We start from the raw sequence: 6,185 nt of genomic DNA, 5'->3' as shown, positions 1-6,185 counted from the left end.
AATTTTGCATTTTTAATAGAGACAGGGTTTCACCGTGTTGCCCAGGCTGATCTCGAACTCCTGACCTCAGGTAATCTGCCTGCCTCTGCCTCCCAAAGTGCTGAGATTACAGGCATGAGCCACTGCGCCCGGCTGGATGGTTAAGATTTTATTTTATTTTGTATTTATTTTTCTTTGAGACAGAGCCATGCCCTGCCACCCAGGGTGGAGTGCAGTGGCGTAATCTCAGCTCACTGCAACCTCCGCCTCTTGGGTTCAAGTGATCCTCCCACCTCAGCCTCCCTAGTAGCAGGGATTATGCACATGCCACCACGCCTGGCTAATTTTTGTGCTTTTAGTAGAGATGGGGTTTCACCATGTTGGGCAGGCTGGTCTCGAACTCCCGACCTCAGGTGATCCACCCACCTCAGCCTCCCAAAGTGCTGGGATTACAGGCGTGAGCCACTGCGCCTGGCCTATTTCAATTTTTGTAGAGGTTTCACCGTGTTGCCCAGACTGTTCTCAAACTCCTAAGCTCAGGAGATCTTCCCACCTTGGCCTCCAAAAGTGCTAGGATTACAAGAATGAGCTACCACGCCAGGCCAATGTTGAGATGTTTCAAGTCACTTTCTCATTTGTGAGGTTGACAGACTCATGAACACTTCCAGTCTTAAGAGTTTTCCTGGACTGGGTGCAGTGGCTCACGCCTGTAATCTCAGCACTTTGGGAGGCCGAGGTGGGCCGATCACGAGGTCAGGAGATCAAGACCATCCTGGCCAACATGGTGAAACCCCGTCTCTACTAAAAATACAAAAAAATTAGCTGGGCGTAGTGGCGGGTGCCTGTAGTCCCAGCTACTCCGGAGGCTGAGGCAGGAGAATCGCGTGAACCCTAGAGGGGGAGCTTGCAGTGAGCCGAGATCGCGCCACTGCACTCCTGCCTGGGAGACAGAGCAAGACTCAGTCAAAAAAAAAAAAAAAAAGTCTTCCCTTTGCATGTTTTGGTCATGAAAGAAAAATAATGAATACTACGTACTTAAAATTATAACCTACTGTTACCCATCTGTAAACACCCTGTAACTCTGTAAAATACTAAATATACAAATCAAAGCACACTATTTCACTGCGGCAGGTTCTTCGGTACTCGGTTTGGACACTGCAGATAACCTATATCCTGTTCTTTCCTTCACCGTGGGAGACGAGGTAAGCGCCTGAGCTTGTCCTTCTACACAAGATTGGGATGGTGGGGGTGTCAGAGGAGCGTTTCAGGTAGCCCAGAAATTTATTTAAATTGCACCTAGATTCCTTCGAATTGGTAGAAGTCTTTCTCATGCATTATACTCTGAAGTTAAGAAAATGCTCACCAGAGGCTTGGCGAGGTGACTCATGCCTATAATCCCAGCACTTTGGGAGGTTGAGGCAGATGCATCACTTGAGGTCAGCAGTTTGAGACTAGCCTGGCCAACACGACAAAACCCCATCTCTGCTAAAAACACAAAAATTAGCCAGGCATGGTGGCTCACAGTTCCAGCTACTAGGGAGGCTGAGGCAGGAGAATCACTTGAACCCAGGACACGGAGGTTGTGGTGAGCTGAGATTCCGCCACTGCACCCCAGCCTGAGTGAGATTCCGTCTCAAAAAAAAAATGATAGCTTTAATCAGCTTTAAGGAACGTATGAGGCTGGGTACCGTGGTCACGCCTGTAATCCCAGCACTTGGGGAGGCCAAGGTGGGGAGATGGCTTGAGGTCAGGAGTTTAAGACCAGCCTGCGCCTAGCGTAAGATTTTTTTTAAAAACCGGTGATAAAATATATACAATATAACAGGCCTGGGTGTGGTGGCTCACGCCTGTAATCCCAGTACTTTGGGAGGCCGAGGCAGGCAGATCACCTGAGGTCAGGAGTTTGAGACCAGCCTGGCCAACATGGCGAAACTCCGTCTCAACTAAAAATACAAAAATTAACCAGGCGTGGTGGCTCCTGCCTGTCATCCCAGCTACTTGGGAGGCTGAAGCAGGAGAATCACTTGAACCCAGGAGGTGGAGGATGCAGTGAGCCAAGATTGCACCACTGCACTCCAGCCTGGGCAACAAGAGCGAGATTCTGTCTCAAAAAATAATAATAATAGATTTTTAAATTTAAACATTAAAATTAAAAAAATTTTGTGAAGACAGGCACGGTGGCTCATGCCTGTCCCAGCACTTTGCCGAGGCGAGTGGATCACTTGAGGTCAGGAGTTTGAGACCAGCCTGGCCAGCGTGGTGAAACCTCATCTCTACTAAAAATACAAAAGTTAGCTGGGCGTGGCGGCGGGCGCCTGTAATCCCAGCTACTCAGGAGGCTGAGGCAGGGGAATCGCTTGAACCTGGGAAGTGGAGGTTGCGGTGAACCGAGATCGTGCCATAGCACTCCAGAGCAGACACGGTCTAAAAAACAAAAATGTGTGTGTGTGTGTGTGTGTGTGCATAGTAGATGTATATATTTATGGGCTACATGTAATGTTTCGATACAGGCATGTAATATGAAATAAGCTCATTATGGAGAACGGGCATCCATCCCCCCAGGCATTTATTCTTTGAGTTACAAACTGATTACATTATTTTTAAAATATACAATTAAGATATGATTGACTATAGTCACCCTGTTGTGCTATGAAATAGTAGGTCTTATTCACTTATTCATTTTCTTTTCTTTTCTTTTTTTTTTTTTTTGAGACAGAGTTTCGATCTTGTTGCCCAGGCTGGAGTGCAGTGGCGCCATCTCAGGTCACTGCAGTCTCCACCTCCCGGGTTCAAATGATTCTCCTGCCTCAGCCTCCTGAGTAACTGGGACTACAGGTGCGCACCACCACGCCTGGCTAATTTTTTTGTATTTTTAGTAGAGATGGGGTTTCGCCATGTTGGCCAGGCTGGTCTCAAACTCCTGACCTCAGGTGATCCACCCGCCTCCCCCTCCCAAAGTGCTGGGATTATAGAGGTGAGCCACCACCAGCCCATCCTACTTTTTTTTTTTTTTGAGACAGAGTTTGGATCTTGTTGCCCAGGCAGGAGTGCAGTGGCGCCAACTCGGCTCACCACAACCTCCGCCTCCCGGGTACAAGCGATTCTCCTGCCTCAGTCTCCCGAGTAGCTGGGACTACAGGCACGTGCCACCATGCCCGGCTAATTTTGGTATTTTTAGTAGAGACAGGGTTTCACTATGTTGGCCAGGCTGATCTCAAACTCCTGACCTCGTGATCCACCCACCTCAGCCTCCCAAAGTGCTGGGATTACAGGCTTGAGCCACCGCACCCGGCCGGATCTACTTTTTTTTAAACCCATTAACCATCCCCACCGCCCCCAACAAGCCTCTACTACCAGCCTCCGGTAACCATCCTCCTAGTCTCTAAGTCCATGAGTTCACTTATTTTGACTTTTAGATCCCACAAATAAGTGAGAACATGCGATGTTTGTGCTTGTTTTGTTTTTTTTCTTTTTGAGACGGAGTCTCGCTCTGTCACCCAGGCTGGAGTGCAGTGGCGCCATCTCGGCTTACTGCAAGCTCCGCCTCCCGGGTTCACGCCATTCTCCTGCCTCAGCCTCCCGAGTAGCTGGGACTACAAATGTGCGCCACCACGCCCAGCTAATTTTTTGTATTTTTAGTAGAGACGGGGTTTCACCGTGTTAGCCAGGATGGTCTCGATCTCCTGACCTTGTGATCCGCCCGCCTCGGCCTCCCAAAGTGCTCGGATTACAGGCGTGAGCCACCGCGCCCGGCCGATGTTTGTGTTTTTGTGCCTTGTTTATTTTGCTTAACATAATCTCCAGTTCCATCCATGTCGTTGCAAATGGCAGGATCTCATTCTTTTTGGATGGCTGAATAGTACTCCTTTGTGTATAAATACCACATTTTCTTTTTCCATTCTTCTGTTGATGGACACTTAGATTTCTTCCAAATCTTGGCTATTGTGAACAGTGGCGCAATAAATATGGCAGTGCAGGTATCTCTTCGAGGTACAAATTTCCTTTCTTTGGGGTATATACCCGGCAGTGGGATTGCTGGATCATATGGTAGCTCAATTTTTAGTTTTGTGAGGAACCTCCAAACCGTTTTCCATAGTGGGTGTAGTAATTTATGTTCCCACCAATAGGGTACAAGGGTTCCCTTTTCTTCACATCCTTGCCAGTGTTTGTTATTTATATCACAGTTTAAAAAAATAATGTAATATACCAAAAACGATTGAGTTGTGGGGGAAAAAAAACAACATAAGTGCACTAGCATTTATGCAACTGAACAGGAACTGTCCAGTTTGTTGTCTCTTTTTTTTTTTTTTTTTTTGAGACAGGGTGTCATTCTGTTGCCCAGGCTGCAGTTCAGTGGCATTATCTCGGCTCACTGCAACCTCCACCTCCCGGATTCAAGCGTCAGCCTCCCGAGTAGCTGGGATTTACAGGCGCAGCCATGCATTGAAAGTAATGGTAAAAACCACAATTACTTTTGCGCCAACCTAATACCATCCCACCAGTGTCCCACAGTCGCACCCCCCTTGTGGTTAAACTTTCTCTGGGCAGCTGTTTAAAAGTTTTTCCTCTCTCAGATAATTCTGCTGATGGCTGCAAGCATTGGGCTTCTGTTTTCTGTGGCAGGAGCAGTTCTGCTCTGAAAAGGGAAGGATGTCCCAGGCAACTTTAGGGATATGGGTTAAAAAAAAATTTTTTTTAAGGGAAGGCTTAGGTGCATTAGCTCTGTAATCTCAGCACTTTGGGAGGCTGAGGCCTGAGGATCACTTGGGTCCAGGAGTTCAAGACCAGCCTGGGCAATGGAGTGAGACCCCCTATCTCTGCAACAAAATAAATAAAATTAGCTGGGCACAGTGGTGCGTACCCATAGCCCCAGCTACTCTGGAGGCTGAAGTGGGAGAATTGCTTGAGCCCAGAAGGCTGAGGCTGCAGTGAGCTGAGATCACAGCAGTGCACTGCAGCCTGGGTGACAGAGTGAGACCCTGTCTCTAAAAAGAAAGAAAGTAAAGGAGGGTGGGGAGGGAAAAGAGAGAAAGAGAGAGAGAGAGAGGGAGGGAGAGAGGGAGAGAGAGAGAGAGAAAAGAAAGAAAGAAAAGGAAGGAAAGGAAGGAGAAAGAGAAAGAAAAGAAAAAGAAGAAAAATAAACAGAGAAGGAAGGAAAGAGGGAGGGAGGGAAGGAAGGAGGGAGGAAGGTAAAGACGGAGGGAGGGAAGGAAGGGAGGGAGGGAAGGAGGCAGGGAGGGAAGGGAGGGAGGGAAGGGAAGGAGAGAATAAGGGAAGGAGAGGAGGGAAGGAGGCAGGGAGGGAAGGAAGGAGGGAGGCAGAGGGAGAGAGGGAAGGAAGGAGGGAGGTTAAGAGGAAGGGAGGGAGGGAAGGAAGGAGGAAGGGAGGGAGAAAGGGAAAGAGGGAGGGAAGGAAGGAGGGAGAGAGAAAGGGAAAGAGGGAGGGAAGGAAAGAGGGAGGGAAGGAAGGAGGAGGGGGAAGGAAGGAGGGAGGGAGAAAGGGAAAGAGGAAGGGAAGGAAGGAGGGAGGGAGGGAGGGAAGCAAGGAGGGCAGGAGGGAGGGAGGGAGGGAGGGAAGGGAAGAGATAAAGACCAGGGCCAGCTGTTAACCAAAGGGAAAAGGGCGAAGCAATTCTGTAGGGCTCAAGAAGGGAGGCCTACAACACCTAGTTATTGTTACCTGGAGACAAATGTGCAATGATCTGATCCCAGCTGGAGTGAACAAAGAGAAAATAGGCCATCAACCCAATGCGTTATTGGTGGCCTTTGGAAAGACCTGACCCCCCGTCACCAGTTTAGATCCCTTCCCATGGGAAGTGAAACTCCTCTCCTTTTTGGTTATGGGGCGAGTCCCCTTGATTGCTCCACTGCCTTTTTCTCATCTATTCCAGAAAACATCCTGGGTATGGGCTTGCTCTGTCACCCCAGGCTGGAGTGCAGTGGCGTGATCATAGCTCCTGGTGCACCACCATGCCCGGCTAATTTTTATAATTTTTTTGTAGAGACCGGGTCTTGCCATGTTGGCCAGGCTGGTCTTGAACTCCTGGGCTCGATCCTCCTGCCTCAGCCTCCCAAAGTGCTGGGATTACAGGTGTGAGCCACCCTGCCGGGCCCCTACTTTATTTATTGTCCCTAGGGTAAGAGCATGTCAACCTTGATGCTATCACACAAATTATAGACTGAGATGCATATAGCGTTCTTGCCTGT

General features: G+C 48.8%; 1 protein-coding gene across 7 annotated transcripts in view; it reads left to right on the top strand.

The window, feature by feature from the left end:
* Nucleotides 1-1,110: 1,110 nt before the first annotated feature.
* LAT2 (linker for activation of T cells family member 2) overlaps nt 1,111-6,185 on the top strand; it is a 28,582-nt gene continuing 23,507 nt past the window's right edge. For 4 of the 7 annotated variants that reach the window (XM_054494427.2, XM_054494430.2, XM_054494429.2 and 1 more), the window contains exon 1: nt 4,305-4,434. The gene's annotated coding sequence lies outside the window, so the exon portion shown is untranslated. Of the gene's footprint in view, nt 1,182-2,953; nt 4,435-6,185 lie in introns of those variants that run through there. The other 3 variants (XM_063668271.1, XM_054494425.2, XM_063668269.1) reach the window with 3 other exon arrangements.

The sequence above is a fragment of the Pongo pygmaeus genome, chromosome 6 (genome assembly GCF_028885625.2).
Source record: "Pongo pygmaeus isolate AG05252 chromosome 6, NHGRI_mPonPyg2-v2.0_pri, whole genome shotgun sequence".
NCBI lineage: Eukaryota > Metazoa > Chordata > Mammalia > Primates > Hominidae > Pongo > Pongo pygmaeus.
The sequence above is the reverse complement of the archived record's forward strand: the minus strand, read 5'-3'. Positions and strand labels throughout refer to the sequence as shown.